The following is a 16,827-nucleotide window of genomic DNA, read 5'->3' on the forward strand; positions in this document are numbered from 1 at the left end:
GCTAACCTTCAGACTAGGACTAGACCACTGACCCTTCTGGGTCTCCTGCAGCTTGCTGACTGCAGATCTTAGGGTTCACCAGCCTCCTTCATTACATGAAACAATTCCTTATAATAAATCAATCTCTTTCTCTCTCTCTCTCTCTCTCACACACACACACACACACACACACACACACACACACACACACACTATTGGTTCTGTTTCCCTAGAGAACTCTAACACCAATAAGTGTCAGGGAAGGCTTCCCAGAGGAGGTCACTTTTCAGAGATGTTGAAATCATTTCTAAATATTCTACTTTGTAATTACAAATTGTAAGTTGTTCTGTTATTCACTCATTTCAACTGATACTTAAGGTTCAGATGAATTTAGTGAATGATTATTGTGAAGCAGGCACTTTGCTAGGCATCAGAGTGGGATCTAAGAATAAGACATCAGCTTTGAGCCTCCGGTGAGAAAGTCAGGCTTGCAGGCAAAATGGTGCAGAGCAATATCATGTGTACAGATGATCTTTTGAAAGCGGTAGTCCCATTCCTATTAAAGAACAATGTGCTGTCTCATTAGGATTGCCAGGTAAAATACTGCATGGAATGTGAAATTATTTGTTGTTTATCTGAAATTCAAATTTGCTTGGGCATCCTGTGTTGTCAGTCATTAGATCTGGCAACTTGATGTCCGGTTCTGTCTTTACATCCAGAACAGTATAGACATGGGAAGACATGGACGCCCTTAGGTTCAGAAGGGAGGATACCCTTCTCTTCTCTTCTAGATTATTCCCCGCTACACTGGCAGGCCCCTACCCTCAGGGACTTCCACTGCAGATATTGCACACTGGCTGACAGAGCAAATCCCCTGTACAACATTCCAGAAATGGTGTCCGCTGCTGGGACAGAGGGGAATCACGTTGACTGCCTCCGGAGAGTAGAGGGGACTTGCTTGCCCTGACTCTAATTCTGCCTTTCCCAAAGCCCTGCCTGCCTGGACTTGCTGCTTGAGGTACTTTTAGTTAGGTAAGGCCAGGGCCAGGGAAACTGCAAGCACTCCTAAGTGCTCTTAGAGACAAGACTAAGTGGAGGTTGAATTTGGAATTAGCCAGCCTGCCTTGGAGTCGTTGCTGTGTCACTTACTTGCTCTATGAACCTGGACGGGTGACTTAACCTTCCTACGCCTCCATTTCTTCATTGCTAACATGAGGAAGATCGCTCTTCTTCGAGGATTAAATAAAAGGACACAAGGACAGTGCCTAGTATACAAGGATATGTGCTCAGTAAACGGGAGTAAATGCCTCGGAGTCTCTTTTACATCTAGTTTATTACTGGCTTTTTTTGTTTCAAATATGCTGCTGCAAACATTTTGTGCATTTGGCTTTTTTGTTGTTGTTGTTTAAGTTTTGAATGTGTTTCTTGGAGTAGTATGATTGGGCCAAAGACTATCAGGGGCACAAAGCATAGATGCTGAGCACAGGCCCTGGAGCCAGACCAGCCAGGATGCGATGCCAAGCTGCTCCTCTTCCTGACCGGATGACTTTGAGCAGATTCCTGCACTTCTCTGTGCTGTGCTGCTGTAGAATTTAAATCAGTGTTAGTCATGATGGTGAATGTGCGATTGGTCTTTGTACATATTGGCAGGATACCTTCTAAAACTGTAATAATTTGATTATTATATTAACTATCCCATCAGCCTAGGAGCAGATCTTACTCTTCTTTGTGTCTTTCCTTTTTTAAAAAGTGTTTTTATGTTTTTCTTCTTTCTTTTATCTTATTTTTGTGTTTCATATATTTATTAATTTTTTTATCATATTTTTCTTTTCCATTATAAATTTTTCTATTGCTTCAATACTCAAAAGTTATATTCTGTTTGCCTCTAAATGACTCTAACTTGGCACTGGAGGAAGTGAATGGGCAAGATATTTTGGGAACAGGAAGCCTGTTTAGTCCCCTTTATTTAGCATGAGTGATGAGAAATTTGAGGGGAATCGCAGGAACCAGGGACTCTGAGAATCACAGACCAATTAGCTTCACATCTGAGGTGGAATTATTCATGTAGTAAAGGGACAGGCAAAAAGTGGAAAGAACATCAGATCCAAAATCAGAACATCTTTTTGTTAACAGTGTGATCTCTGGCAGGTGGACAGAATGTCTCCTGGTTTAGTGCAAGTCATTTTCAGACAATCTTTTAAAATTTTGCCTACCAACTCATAGGCTGTCATCAAATCGAGGACCCTGTAGAGAAGATACCTTAAAAAAAGATAAGGGCTGTTACTGTCATTTGGGTGATAGGGACAAACAGGAATAAACAGAAATGGGACGAGCTGCCTAATGACACATAGTTTTGCTCCTGGCTCCAGAATACATTAAGCACTAAGAAAAAGAAGTTAAGCTACTGAATATAACTTAAAATCAACATTAAAAACTACTCTCAAACAAAAAATATAATTATTTTATTACTACACAGGATTCCTGAGAAACAGTGATATTGAAATTTACTTCTTATCCACCGTGTGAATAGAGTTAAGTGGACTTTGCTTATTTTATTCCAGGCCTTTCTGCCAATTTATCAAATCTGGAACTAGTTGTTCACATATATTCCATTTTCCCTGTGAATTTCGCCCTGGGTCTCTTGCAATCTTCTCTGATGAATTCTCTGTCTCTTCTCTGAATACTTCTCAGTTGATAGTCTAAGGAGACAGTCCCATTTTGGAAAGCTAATCATGTCTTTAAGGTGACTCAGTTCAAAGTCACATACTTCCTCAAGTGAGGCAGGAAAATAAATGCATCAATTTCTAGGATGAGAATGACAACCACTTAAAAACTGACACCCAAATTACAGATGCATTTGGAACAGGAAGTATCTGCTGACAAACAAGTCATGCATTTTTAAGTGACGTATGTGAAGAATTTAAAGTCTACCTTAAAAGGAAAACTGAAGAGGTACTAAAAGGAATAGGGAGGATCGAAACTATAACTTCTGCTCTACAAAATCCCTATACCTAATCCTCAAAATTGTTAGAAGTTCACAGGGCTGACTTATCCATTAGGTACATAGTATGTTGTTACTAGGCACAAATGGTCCATGATCCTTTCAGGGCTCATAAAGATGTCTTAATTTTAATTTTTTTTAAATCAGGGGAAAACGATAATGATGATAATAATAATAGATTATAATAATGAATCCAGCCTAGATTATATATGCCCTTATACCAATGCAGTCATAATATATATATTTATACGTTATGTGTGTATATATATATACATATATATATATATATATAGTATTTTATGGAAGCAGGGACTCATGAAGGCAAAAGTACCTACATCCCATGAAAATCATAATGGAGTTGTGGAAATTATTATCTGTTTAATGTGGTGACTGGTCAGTATCCACGCAGATGCCTTGTGCAGGTTCCTTGATGTGTGTTTATGCACAGTTTGGAGGCATTGTTTAGAATAGATGATATTCTCTTAGTAGAATGGAGACTGACGCTCTGTATCCTCTTCATGTCTTGGCTGCTTCTTTCTGTTTGCTTCACTCTGGCTCTCTCTACCGGTGAACTTCTTTTACTTGTTTAACTCTTGCACCCGGCCCAATAGTCTCTAGCTCCAACTGTGTATCAGATTTACCACTGATGTTGGGTTTTTGTGGATCTGAATTCAAACTCTCTGCTGGAGCTTCCTCCAGTTATGTGTTCGACATAGATGAAACTAGCTGTAACTAATCTTTCCTCTCTTGTTCTTCCCCCCGCACTCTTGCATGCCCCTCAGTACCCATGGTAGGTATGGCTGGCCCTTCTGCAAACTCAGTTGGGGCAGCTAATGAAATGTCTTCTACTATATAGTTTTAATATGGCTCATTTACACTCAGCAAAAAACAATCACAGGAAGATGAACCCAGCGGTAAGTAGTGGGCTCACTCTAATGACAGTATTATAATTTCTCATGCCCTTGATTGTCATTTTGCCACATATTCAACACATGGGGAACTGAAGGGTTCTCCCCAGGAAATGTCATTTGCAGAGACTCTGTCCAATCTCGGCATGTCTCAGAGAAGAGCCATACTGCATAATCAGGCAGGACTCTTGCCTTCAGATTAAGCCATTCTTTGAAGATGAACAGATGCCCCACTGAGTCTCTTTTTTTGCTAGATAAGTGACCTATCTGAGTAAGTATCCACATCACATACACTTCCTGTCACTTTGGGATTGTAATAAGCCTTCTTCATTAATGATTATGTATTAAGTACATCTGAGTAGATGTGATTTTAATAGCAAGTTGAATTTTATTTAATTATCACAGGGTCACACACCTTTCTACATTTGTAGAATTTCAATACTCAATAAGCACCATATTGTTTCACTATAAAGAAGTATGATTGGTGCATAGCAATTTGGTATTACTGAGACATATATTGCCTATCTCAGAAGAGATGAACTCTGAGATAAAAAAACCTTTATCTGTCATATTTCCCATTTATATGTGTCACTCCTATTTAAAGTGAAAAACAGGAAAGGTTAGATCTTTTTTAGTAAGAAGGAAGCTTTGAGTAAAAGACGACTAATCAGTGACAGTTATTCCTCTTTTAATATTATCTTACTAATAGAGAAACAGGAAAATTTGTGTTATGGATATTGTATCAGCCAGGATTAAGTTTCCTATTCAGGAACTTTAAGAGACAGGGATTTATTAAAGGATATCTTATGGTTTATTGCACCATAGGGAGGTGAAGGATTGCCCCCTAGGCGGAACTTCCAGGAACAACTCCCCAAAACAAATTGTGGGTCTGGGTCCGGGGAGCAGTTGCCTCTGCAATTGTCAAGAGGCTGCAGATTCAGGAAGCTCACACCGCAGCTGCCTGATCCTGGGTACACTGTGTCTCTGCTAATGACAGTCTCCACACAGACCCCCAATGGTGTGACATCTTGTCACTCTTCCCATGTGGCTTAGTTCTAAATCAAAGCCTCATTTGACTATACTTGATTTGTGAAGCTTTAACTGTAAGGAAGCCCAGGAACTACAGTTTTTAACTTTCTGGCCTCTGCACGCTAAAAAGGGTCCAGAATGGAGTTCAATGAACCAATTTAGAGACTTACTCTGGGAATATAATTGGGATATACTATACAGAAAACTCAAGTAACATTGCAAGCATAAATCAGATACAGTCATCTTCTGGGTTATTTTTTTCCTCTTTCAGGATTGGAATTGTATTAATCATAATCTTTTGTTCATGATACACACACATCAGTGATTTACATATGGATCCCAAACTACCTAATAATATAACAAACATCATAGACCTCCTCACCACCGGCATGAAAGTTAGGTCCATGACAACAACCTACATCTAATCATACATCTCCTGACAGTCTCCTGTCCTAGGAAATTATCACCCTGAATTTCACATTTCATTGTATCTATATGTGTTCTTACAAAATAACTTTTCAAAAAATGTTTTAGTAGTTTCTATACTCTTATATAATCCTATAGTTCTTCCTTTTTTAATTGAATGTCCTGTTGCCAAATTCATCCATATATTTGCATTTCACTATAGTTCATTTCAACTGTTGTGTTCCATTGCTGAATATGACAATATTCTATCACATAAATATTCATCCAGTTTTCTCTTAAGGGATATTTGGGCTGCCTCAGAGTTTTGATACAGTGAAGAACACTGCTGTAAACATTCTTTAAGATGTACAAGAGTTTTTTTGAGGGTGTCTACCAAGGAGAAAATTACTGGATCATGGGAATTTTTAAGTTTGGGCTGGAGTTGTATTACGTTGAAGATCATCAAAGATGTATAATTTCGGCCAAGTCTGGTTTAAAAGTAATAAGCTAGCATGATCATGACAAGCATATAAAGTATAGGACATAGAGGTTTTTCTTGAAAAGACTTTGTTCCATTTGAAGAAATAATTAAAATTTATCTTTGTCATTCTTTGAACCTGCTTCTCTTCTGACATACCTCTTACCCTAGGAACCCACCACACTTTTCCTGTTGAGATTGCTAGCTAATAGAAGTTCCTTGAAATTCAACAATCACCCTTTTCAGACCTCAGCCTCAGGGCCATGATCTCTCTAACATTTGTCCAAAACCCCTTCCTATTCACATCACAGTCTCTTAGCCTTTGAAGCACACAGCTATTCTGCCACGCTGAAGACAAATCTCAGCATTCCAACCACATTAGCAGGAAGTTGATAAGGACATAGAATGTCCATTAAACCCAGCATGATTTAGTGTAACATAATTATCAGACTGTGATCAGACATTTGATTTACATCAAGCTGCCTAAGCTGTAGAGAGAACACTTACATTTCACATCTGTCATAGGATGGGTTCCCTTGGAAAGAGACTCTAAGACTTATGTGCATGTGGTTTATGGGGAGGACCCTCAGTTATAACAGCTGTCAGGGAACGAAGAAAGGAGGATCAAACAAAAGGAGAGGTTACACTGTAATGCAGTTGTAACAGAGGCTTAGCTGATTATCTGGGAAGCTCTGGCACTGAGATGACCTCTTAGAGATATTCTGGTTGAGCAAGAGGCCTAAGGTCTTAATTTCCCATATTGACTAGGACAAAGGCTGCCCTCAGAAAAAGGGCATAATCTTGGGGCGCCTGGGTGGCTTAGTCAGTTAAGCGTCCGACTTTCGCTTAGGTCATGATCTTGCGGTTCGTGGGTTCGAGCCCCGTGTCAGGCTCTGTGCTGACTGCCTGTTTCAGTCTGTGACTCCCTCTCTCTCTGACCCTCCCCTGCTCACGCTGTCTCTCTCTCCTAGAAATAAACAAAACATTAAAAAAGAAAGAGGGCATAATCTTGAAGGAGACAGCTTCCTTTGACCAAAGGTGATTCCTGGGGAAGGCCTCCTGGCAGCTGGGGTTGGTGGGAGTGGTGGGGGGTGAGGGGAGGGTGTGATGGTGGTAGTGTGGTGGTGGTGGCTGCTCAACTCTGAAGAGGGGACCAGGGTAGCATATCACAGCATCCACACAAGTCCTTCTCTTGTGCTTTATGAATCCATTTGCATATAAATTAACCCCATCTTGGAACAACAACTTGAGGATTCTAGTTGGTCTCTTTTCTTGGGGAAACTGACAAGAGGAAAGTTAGTGGGCTAAACCATAAGCCCTTACAGCTACAAATGTTTCATAAGGCTGCTAGTAATCCTCCTCTAATGCTCATTCTAAATTCCCCACACCCTAGCTAGTGCCTCTGTTGGTCTAGGTGAATGGCCTGGTGGGGGTGATTCAGACTCTCATCCCTATAGGGTCTGAACCCCCTGATGAACATCAATTCTTAGGCCATAGGATATATATTGGGCTCTAAAGGATGTGCCTCATATTATTACACATCATCTCCAATCTGGTGCCTTAATTAGGCCTTCCAAGAGCATTTCCAATGCTCTATCAGGCTAACATCTTCTGAGTGGTGCAATATAAAATAGGATTAATGGCTCCCATAGTATGAGCCCCTTTGCTGTAAGTAGGTCCCTTGGTCAATTGCAATGTTATGTGGGATCCCATGTCAACAGATCGATTATTCCTTGAGCCCTCAGATAGTGCTGGATGAAGTCATGCAGGCAGGAAACAAAAATGCATAGCCAGAATATATGTTAATTCTAGTCAAGATGAAGTGCCAGGGTCAAAGAGGTCCCATGTAATTATTTGGCCATAAAATAGAAGGTTAATTTCTTCTGAGAGCAAAATAATATTGAGAGCTCAATCCTAGTCTCTATTGCTGGCAGGTTAGACATTTCATAGTAACAGTAGCTCTATTGGCCTTGGAGAGTGGGAACCCATGTGGTGGGGCCTATGCACAACCTTATTCCTTAAAAGCATAGCGTCGCTGGTCATGCACCCATTGTGCCAGTACTGGGTTGGCCAAGTCATTCTGCCTACCTGGTGGTTTAGTGCCTCTTCCGTGGTGAATGCTCTCTAGTGTGAATTAACACATCCTACAAACATCTTCACACTTCGTGCCCTCTCCCTAAGACATATACATGCCTCTCTACCACTTCTTCTGAGAATTTCTCTCCTTCCTATACTTCTCACCAACCAATCAACCACTATTTGGCATAGCCCATGAGTATGCGTGCACACACACACACACACACACACACACATTTAGTGTCAGGATAAGATGATTCTCTTTCTATACTAAGTGTATGACAATGTACACTTTCTGAAACTTTGCTGTTTGGGAGGATTTCCCTTCACTGCTATCTTTTATGGCCATTCTTGATTGGTGCTGCAGTGCAGCAAGAGTCTAATTTCAGCTTCACCCATATATTGGGCTTGATTACCAATGAACCAAGCTAATCCTATTTGTCCTTTCATCCACAGGTCATAATAGACCCATCTTGGTGTAAATTAAAGGGGGCATCCGGGTGGTTGAGTGGGTTAAGTGTCCAACTCTTGATTTCAGCTCAGGTCATGGCCTTATGGTGCATGAGATCGAGCCCCGCATTGAGCTCTGCGCTAACAGTGTGGAGCCTGCTTGGGATTCTCTCTCTCCCTCTCTCTGTGTCTCTCCCCTACTCATTTCATGCTCTCTCTCTCTTTCTCTCAAAATGAATTAAAAAACCCACAAAGGTTTATGTACAATTAAAAGAAAAAGGAGACATACCAGTGCAATAGTGGGGGTGACATGGGAGTCTGAATGACCTGATTATTCAGTTTACTTGTCCCCACTGGCTTGGCTCATACTGGTCGCAGATATACCACTTCCATCTCTTGGAGAATTGCTTCTGGAGCTGCTACCCTTCATGGCTTGATGACGCTGGCAGAATCCTGCTCATGATAGACAGTTTTGGTCACATCAACACTTACTTCTCTTACTGCCAGGCTCTATCATGGCTCATTTTCAAATAATGTATATAGTTCTCTGCTGTAGATGGCATGCCTTGCTCCAGAACCTTGGTGCTCTTTGTTGTGATTTTCCTACTGAGGTTTGTCATAAACTTCACATGGCCTCTCTATGACCACACATATCAAAACCCCTAAGATCTATTGTGTTGTATGGCTCAAGTTATAGGGCTGCTTGTTTCACAAATGGAACAGCTGCAAAGCCATTTCCTACTCTAGTCTCCACTCAGACCTGGCAGCCTTCCATGTTAATTGATAAACAGGTTAGAGTCATATTGTCAAGTCTGGAAGCTGGTGCCTTCAGAATCTGAGGAGGTCTTCTGGGAATTGCACTTCTTTCTTAATGGTGGTAGGCACAAGAAATAATTTGTGCTTCACTTTGGAGGGGTTATGCCAGCATGGCCCACACCACTGGACTCCTAAAAACTTTACTGATATGAGTCCTTGAATCTTTGAAGAGTTTATCTCACTCCTGGGTGAAAATATGTCTTTCCAAGTCTTCCAAAGTTTCTGATGTACCACCATCGGCTTATCTGGTTCAACAAACATGATTATCATAGATGTGATAAAGTAATATGGTGTACCATGAAATGTCTAGATCATTTTAGTCCATTCAGACTATATTACAGAAGATGGTAGAGTTAACATAGCTCTGTGGCAAGACTGTAAATGTTTCGTTATCTATCCCACTTAAATTTCAGCTGATCTTCTTTCATGATGGGGGTGGAAAAGAAAGCATTCACTAGATCAATATCCATTCACCATGTACCTGAGATTGTGTTAATCTGTTCTAGCACAGATACTACAACTAACATAGCAGCTGAAACTGGGACTACTGTTTGGTTGAGTTTGTAATAGTCCATTTCCACCCTTCAGCATCTGTTTGGTTTTATAGGGACCAGACTAGTGAATTAAATGAATAAGAAGGGGTGCCTGGGTGGCTCAGTAGGTTAAATGTCTGACTCTTGATTTCAGCTTAGGTCATGATCTTGCGATTGTAAGACTGAGCCCTGCATCAGGCTCCACACTGAGCATGGAACCTGCTTGAGATTCTCCCTTTCTTCCTCTCTCCCCTGCCCCTCCACCCTCAAAATAAATAAACTTTAAAATTTTTTTTAAATAAATGAATAAGGATATCATAGGGGCTACCAGCTCTACATTCTGAAGGTCTTTTAAGGGTAGTGCTAATCTCTGCCATCTCCTCCATGAAATGATATTGTTCTGATTTTACAGTCTTGTCTGGGAAAAATGGAAGTTTCAGAGGATACCATTTGGCTTCTCCACTACAACAGGCATTACCCCACAGGCAAAAGAACAAATGTGAAGATTCAGCCAGTTACCAGGATGTCCATGAAAACTGTAATATGGGTACTGGAGAAATGCTTATTGGATTACTAGGTGGGTCCATGGAGCCAGTGAACACACAATGAACTAGGATGCAGATCATGACTCCATTTACTACTTGACCTTCATGTAACCCCACTTCTATAAAGGGGCCATTAGGACATAGTTGCAAAAAGACTTCAGTTGATCATACAGGGATCAATGTCAACTTGGACTCAGTGTCCAACAGTTCTTTAAATGTCTGGATGTTCTCCTTTTGGTATATGGTAGCCTGAATAAGTGGCTGTAGATCCCTTTGGGGAAGAACCAGGGGAATCACTGCTCCCATACACTTGCCATAATGTTGCAGGTTCCTCCCTTACGGGGACTTGGCCTCTCCTTTCACTGATGGTTTTCCTGACTGAAGGCTGACTCAGATAAGGCAAAGGGAGAAACCTAATGGCAATGCTTTATAACAGAGACCTCAGCCAACCCTAGTGGGAGCTCTGAACTGGAATGACCCATCAGATATCATCTGAATCACAGCAAAGAGCTGAGCCTTTGTACCTTCATATCAACTATCACCAAATGCAGGCTACCCCCTGGGGAGGGGCTGTATAGTTGGGTAAAACAACTACCCTCATCTGAGGGCCATTTCCAGACAGGGCCTCACTTGTAAGCTGTTTGCTGGCAACACTCCTCAAAGCTGACAAAGTGAGTTCTTTGACTTTGAAGGGGACATCAGGGTGTAGTCTCATGGTACCACTACAATTCCGAAAGTACCTTCTCTGAAGTTACTTAAGCAATATCTGAAAATTCTCTCCTCTGAACCCAGACCAGCACTTCATTAGCAAGCCATTCATGTATTAGCTGTCTTCTTTTATCTCAAAATGTGTTCCACAGAACACTAATATTATGAGATGTCTACCAAAAAGAATTCCACAGTCAAAGAAATTTGGTGAATGTGACCTAATTTATCGCACTCTGGCAGGCTCACAAAGCACATTAGCATGTTAAAATTTCTGAGATGACTTAAGTACAACAAATTGCTTCCTAAAGTTAGTATTTTCAAAACTTTTCTCCTTTTAACAGTCCATGAAACTAGTATTCTAGAAAACAAACTTTTGCTGAAGATCTTTCAATGCTTGAAGAAATTCCTCTTGGCTTCCTTTCTCAAAATCCTTTTTCTTTTCTTATTTTTTATTTTAATTCCAGTGTCATTAACATATAGTGTTATACTAGTTTCAGGTGTACCATATAGTGATTCAGCAATCCATACATCACGCAATGCTCATCACAGGTGCATTCCTTGCTCCCCACCACTTATTTCACCCATTCCTCTGCCCACCTCCTCTGTGGTAACCATCTCTGTGTGTTTTCTATAGTTAAGAGTCTGTTTCTTGGTTTGCCTCTCTCTTTCTCCTCCTCCTCACCTTTGCTAGTTTATTTTGTTACTTTAATTCCACATGTGTGAAGTCGTGTGGTATTTGTCTTTTTCTGACTGACTTATTTTGCTTAGGATAATACTCTCAAGGATTTTTCTAATTGATTGACCTTTAATCAGGTAATGAATGTATGCCTTTCATTCCATTTCCACTGCTTTAAGCTGGGCCAAAGTCATTATGATCCTGCAAACCTAGACTATTGCAATTGTCTGTTATCAGTGACCTTCCCTCAAGTTTCTCTCACTTTCGATCTTTTACACAGACCTGAGCAAAATCAATGGTCTAGAACTGTACTATGTAACCACTAGCCACATGAGGGAGATAAAACATGCACAGATGAAGCAACTTGAATTAACTAGAAAATAATACATCAACCAAATCACGTACTTAAAATAGTCTATTAGTAGTGTGATTCAAATTGAATATAAAATGCAGATGAAAAAGAGCTCTTTGTTCTCCACCATTGTGTACACAATTTCAAAGCTAGAAGGCAAGGGACTGTTTTATGATGATTGGGCTGCTTTGCCCAATAATTCATCCAGATGGAGGCTTAAGAAATATTTTCTCAATTCTAAATTAGTAACATTTACAAAGCTGAATCCCACTCGCATGATTCATAAATGGCCAAAGAGTAACCAGGGGGTCAAAGTCAGATTTCTTTTAACAGAATTACCTGGAATGATAATGCTCTAAATAAAGATCACATGAAGAAAGCATCAAAGCTAAAACAATTACTTACTCTCTCAGTTTCCTTTACTTTGGGTAGGTACTTATCAGACTCACATAGCTCTCTTGGTCTGTGCAAAGAATAATATAAATCCCCGAAATTCATAAGAAGACAATGGTGCTATTTCTAGAACATACAGGTCTCAGTATAAACCATAGTGTGTGGGCTTCCCAACAGCCAAAATTGTCATGTCACTGAAATCTGGGTAAAGGGAACTTTGAAATTTAGTTTTAAGAAAGGATATTGAAAGGGAAGAGAAGGCAAAAGGTCTAAATGCAGCCTGAATAGTGAGGGATTGAAGACTTCAAATAGCTGGCTACAGCTCATTTTACTAATTTATTAATTAAACATTTAGCCCAGGAAATGCAATGTAGATGAACATAGAGTCCAGTAGGTAAACAGAGGAGGGAAGAGGTTAACTAAATCAGCATAGAAAGCCTCAGATGATGAGCTTCTACATGAGTGAGGACATAGAGCGTGCTGGGGCTCAGGCTAACTGTAGAGTACGTGTCCCTCTAAGGAGGGAACAGTCTTTCTACACCAGTCAGTTGTTGCCAGATGGGATGATGCAGACTGTGTTGGGAGAGCTTCTGATTTATAAGAAAATTATTTGAAATCTGGATTTTTTTTATTAGAAACATATTATTTAAAAAATGTTGCAGACACCTGGGCGGCTCAGTTTGTTAAGCGTCCAGCTCTTGATCTCAGCTCAGGTCTTGATATCAGGGTTGTGAGTTCAAGCCCCACGTTGGGCTATACTTGGCATGAAGCTTACTGAAAAATATGTCTTGGAGAGCAGGACAGGTTGTGGGGGTGAGGGAGGAAGATAGTATATTTAACTCTAGAACTATTTTCATAGCTCAAGCTTTGGAACTTTTTGACTGGCCAACAAAATACTTGACTGGCTTCCTTTACTAAGGCTACTTGAAGAAACTGATGTGATCCATGTAGACTATTTAAATGAGTCACACAGAAAACAAGTCTCACTATATTTTCAGGCTAGATTTTAACATATAATTTGTAGATGTAAAATCTTTACCTTAAAAATGAGGCTTGAATGCAATCTTTTCTTTTTTTCCAATGCTGGGTCTCTCAAAAATACTGAAGACACTGACCTCCATCAGCAGACTGGAAAATAATGTTGGAATAGTGGATGCCAAAAGATTCCTGGGAATATATCAAGGTAAGAAATCTTTACAGATATAGGTTGTGTCCACCTCATGCTAAAACAACTGTTTTTAGTTAATTCAAAACAGTTGTCTGACATCACATAGGCAACGTCTTGCTGCTAACAGTGTTTTGATGTTGTGTTGATGCTTCTGTTACAGAGAAAGGCTGCCTACAGAGGTTCGTGGCTCACTTATGCATTTTATTGTGATTTCCTGCCTACATTAGGATCAGAAAAATATTGCTCAAGTACACTTTCCTCCATAAAAAACAGTTCCAGAAAGGCAAATTTGTGTTTTAGTCTTGGACACTCTGGAGAGTTCCCAAGGACATAGATTTTTAGATAGCTTAAAATCACTCACACTGAAGGTGTCCTGCTGCACTGATGGAAAGCAAGCAGGAGCCCCCTAAGTCCTCAGGTAGCATCTGTGACATGGCCTCCACTTCCCAGCAATAGTTGGGCCAACAAAGCCCCAAGGACAAGGGTAGAGGAAAGGAGTCTAAGACCTCACAGCGACTACTTCAGAGCTAACCACAGGGCTCAGTCAGCCTTAATTCCATAGCCATTGTAGGAAGTGCTCTGTAGAACAGACAAAAACAAATGTGCTTGGATTGGGAGATAGATAAAATATAAATATGCCCAGAACAAAGAAGTCAGAATTTTTTACAGGCAAGAAACCATCCCTGTTTTTTCCACTAACCTCATCTGTGGAATTACCCTTCTGAGGTACTGGCTCACTTGCTCTGTTCTAACTCCAGCTTGCTGTTCCTTCCATTCCCTATTTAATTCCTTTGAGGAAAAGATACTAAAAATGTTCATATTAGCTAAATTTTACCTATGTAAAAACATGATTGAGCACAAAAATCAGGTTACAAAGCAGTGCATATTTTACAATCTTTTGTTGATGTGTTTCTTCTAAAGATTTTACTATGTATGTGTAGGTGTGTTTATATTTTGGTGTGTGTATATGTCATTGTATATTGTCATCCTCTAAACACCATAACTGCCAGCCCATCCCCTACAACACATATACATGAAGACTCACATATTCAGACAGATAAATTAAAATACCATCATTGTTATTACTGGGAAGTAGGATTTTAAGTGTTCTTAAATTTTTCTTCTTTTCATATACCCAATTTTTCTTTAGTGATCATGTATTATCTATTAAGCACTTTTTAAAATTGTAATTAGGGACTTCTTTTTCAGGCACCAAAGGGTATATCAGTTAGTGTTTTCTCTATAGCAAGTCAGCCTAAAGCTAATATTTGCTGCCAGTTCTGTGGGTCAGCAGCTTGGACTGGGCTCAGATAAGATAACTTGTCTCATTTCCATGTGGCAGAGGCTGGGCTCATTCATTTGCCTGGGATCACCTATATATCTGATGAGGGCTATCTGCTATATAGGGGATGGAAGTAATTCCTAAGCAATTAATAATTGCTTACTAATTCCTAAGCAAATCAGCTTAGGCCAATTCCTGTGATGGTGATCATAGAGTTCCCAAGAGCATCAAGAGAGGGCAAGTCCTTAGGCACAAGTCTTTTTCAAATCTCTATTTGGATTCCATTTCATTTTATGTTCCATTGGCCAGAGTAAGTCACAGAGCCAAGCCTAGATTCAATGGGAGGAGAAACAGCCTCTATCTCCTGATGGGGAAATTGGCAAAGACACATTGCAAGGCGGCTTACATATGAATGAGAGAAATTTGTGGTGACTTTAGAAATCTCTTCTACTGGATAGGTTATTCACACCAATCCACCTACTGAAAACAATTAAGAATGCTGGATATGGTTTTTAAATCTTGCTTAAAATAATTAAAGAACTAATAAGGTTGTATGAAATGATTAGATCAAAATCTGTGAGAAAACAAGAACCCAAACAAGTTTGCAAAACATGAAAGCCACTTTGATCTATCTATCTATCATCTATTTATTTATTTATTGAGAGCGGGGATAGGAGGGGCAGAGAAAGACAGGAGAGAGAACCCAAGCAGGATCTGGCTATCAGCACCAGAGCCCAATGCAGGGATCCATTTCACAAACGGTGAGATCATGACCTGAGCTGAAATCAAGAGTCGAAGTTGGACATTTAACCAACAGAGCTGCACAGGTGCCCCATGCCACTTTTATCTTAAGGACATTTGGCAATCCATGAAAACTTGAACTTTGCTTTTAACGTATCACAAAGTAAGGCGGGGTGGAAATAAAAGTCCAGAGCCTGTCCCAAGTCTGATATCTAAACAGACTGCCCCAACATTAAGTTGGAATCCCAAAGGGTTATACCTTCAGAATAAGGATGAACCAGAGTAAATCCATTCTCATCACCCTTCCTAGGGGACTGAAGGTCAGGTTGCCTTGGTGCCAATCAGAATATGCATGTGGGATGGGGACAGGAGGAAATGGTTTCATATGAGTGGACCTTAACATGGTTTTGCACCCCAAATTAATTCCTCTAGGTGGTACAAAATACCCCAAGACACGAATTGGTTTAACGTAACTCCAGGCTTGGTGCACTTGGGTGGCTCAGTTGGTTAAGCATCGGATTCTTGATTTTGGCTCAGGTCATGATCTCACAGTCATGAGATTAAGTCCTGTGTAGGGCTATGCACTAGGCATGGCCTAGTATTAAGATTAATACTTAAGATTCCTTCTCCCTCCCTCTGGTCCTCCTTCACATGTGTTCTCTCTCTCAAAAAAAATTAATAATAAAATAAAATAAAATAATTCCAGGCTCATACATTCCTAGGCATTATGGAAGCAAATTCATATCTTCTCTGGAAGAAGACACCTTTATCCTAGGTCTCAAAAAACCCCTAGAGATAATTTTTTAAGGACAATGACCAGCATAGTGTTGCAAATAATCAAGTATCTAAGGAAAGAAGGCCTCTTGGGTTAGATCCAGAAAAGAGAAACAGACCCACAAGGACTTCAGATATTGGAATTATCAGAGATAACAAAACAACTATGCTAGTCATTTTTAAAAGAAATAAAAGACATGTTTAGGGACACTTGGGTGGCTCAGTTGGTTAAGCATCTGACTTTGTCTTATGGTCTCATGGCTCATGAGTTTGAACCCCACATCGGGCTCTGTGCTGACAGCTCAGAGCCTGGAGCCTGCTTCAGATTTTAACTCCCTCTCTCTCTGCCCCTCCCCCACTTGCGGTCTGTTTCTCTCTCTCTCTCTCAAATATAAATAAACATTAAAAAAAGAAATAAAAGCCTTGTTTGAAAATATCTTCGGGGGGAAAAACTGTGAAATGGAATGGAACATTCTTATTTGAAAAAGAACTAAATAAAACTCTTAGAAATTT

At 40.1% G+C, this 16,827-nt stretch overlaps 1 protein-coding gene across 1 annotated transcript in view; it reads left to right on the forward strand.

Moving 5' to 3' along the window:
- The first annotated feature begins 13,463 nt into the window (after window positions 1-13,463).
- SLC36A4 (solute carrier family 36 member 4) overlaps window positions 13,464-16,827 on the forward strand; it is a 101,248-nt gene continuing 97,884 nt past the window's right edge. Inside the window, exon 1 of the mRNA XM_077780615.1 lies at window positions 13,464-13,532. The gene's annotated coding sequence lies outside the window, so the exon portion shown is untranslated. The remainder of the gene's footprint in view (window positions 13,533-16,827) is intronic.

This window comes from Crocuta crocuta, unplaced genomic scaffold (genome assembly GCF_008692635.1).
Source record: "Crocuta crocuta isolate KB4526 unplaced genomic scaffold, BGI_CrCroc_1.0 scaffold78, whole genome shotgun sequence".
NCBI classification, from domain to species: domain Eukaryota; kingdom Metazoa; phylum Chordata; class Mammalia; order Carnivora; family Hyaenidae; genus Crocuta; species Crocuta crocuta.